Genomic DNA, 1,890 nt, shown 5'->3' with positions numbered 1-1,890 from the left:
TATATATTATTTGCACTCTGTTCTTCCATGCGCATTTTTTTTTTAAAAAAAAACATATATAATAGTTTTTAAAATAATGTATGCTTGAATATTTTTTAATCAATAGCTATGATAGATAAGGTTTCCTCCATGTACCTCTGCAGAACTTTGAACCTTGTAGATTATCTATGAAGCATTCGAACATTGAATTTTTCTACTGCATGATTAGAAATTTGCAGCTTAGTTGAGCATTATCTTTTTCCATTGTACTGTAGATGATCTGATTGTTTTTACTCGAGCATGCTATATGGAAGTAGAACAAAAATAATATAAATTAGGATCTTATTGTTTACTGTATTGCTGCTTTTAGTTTATGGAAAGAAATTGATAGGGAATGATATATTTATTACTAGAAAATAGAATGAATAGGAAATTGATAGAGAATAAAATAATAAATGGGGTTGCTTTTCTTTTCTTTTGGTTGATGAGTAGTTATTTCTTATGTTAAGTTTGTTGCACAAAATAAAATGGAAAACGAATGAAATAACAATTTCTTGGCAATTTAGCAGTGAAAGAATGCAAGAGAAAAAAAAAAGTGTTCTTTGGTGTGGTTTATCGAATGCATGGTTGCTTTATAGGAATGTTCAAGGAATAAATTAGGAATAGTTTTTTTTTAAAGAAAAATCTCTTAATTGAAATGATTGGCCCATTTATGGTCTCCTCAATTAATTAATCTATTTGATTCTTTTGACTGACTTCATTTATTAGCTTGCTTGCTTGATTTGATCAATTCATTTTATCAGTTTTATTTGCTTGCTCAATCGAATTAGCATGTTTGCCTTGTTCGACATGACCTATTTAATCATCTCAATCGAGATCACTTTAGCTCATTTGACTTGATTTGCCTAATTGGTTCATTCAACTTATTTAGCACGGACAATTTGTCCAACTTAATCAACTCATTTAGTTCGAATGGATCATTAATGTAGAGAGTTGCAATGTTAGGATGATAATATGAACACTTAATTGATTGTTTTATCTAATCTTAATTATCCATTTAGAATAATTAACTCTTAATCAATCATTAATCATCTCCCAAGCCACCTACATCACGTGCCAAAAACTTGAGTATGTTTAGTGGTAATGAACCTAAGTGGTTCCACACGTTTAATCCCCGTATTAAGATCTCTTCTTTATTGGTTTAGATATGGAAGTTTAGATTCATTTGATAGAATCATAATATACTGAAAAGAGCATCAATTTGAGAACTTTTGAGTGATAAATTCTTTTCTGCGAAGTTGATACAATATCCTCCTTCTTCGTGATCAATTGTAGTTTTTCGATTTACATCCTCACATATAATCGTGGGGTCAACCGTATGGGATCGTTGGAGTGACAGATTTCACTTTTTATAGAAGAGTGATAAGTTCTCTATTAATTATCAAAAATTATAAAATACCAAACAAGTGTTTATGTAATTCTTTCACGGGGATATACTCTTATGAGATACATATGACTATTTACACATTTGCATTGACATTAGATAATGTAACAAATGGACTCTAATGGGTGGTTTTTTTTAATAATCCTACAAACGTGGTTGACTATGCATCACCACGTCTATAGGTGGGATATCGTTTGTTGTTTATCATATAGCATAAACATAAGACACATGTGTGAAGGATCATAGGGTTTTTTTAATACCATCATCATGTGTTGTAAGATCATTTCATGTCTATATTTTGACTCATGTCTATATTTTGACTTATCATTAAAACAATGATGCTATTAAGGATAACTTAATGGAATTATGAATAAAAGAACAATTTCATTCATAAGCTCACAATTATATTTTATATATAGTGATTATCTGAAAACTTAAGATTAATAATCTTGTGATCGCACTAAAGT

This window comes from Curcuma longa, chromosome 17, assembly GCF_044706935.1.
Source record: "Curcuma longa cultivar G26 ecotype Majalengka, Jawa Barat chromosome 17, ITB_CL_G26_1.1, whole genome shotgun sequence".
NCBI lineage: Eukaryota > Viridiplantae > Streptophyta > Magnoliopsida > Zingiberales > Zingiberaceae > Curcuma > Curcuma longa.
Note: the sequence above shows the minus strand (reverse complement) of the source record.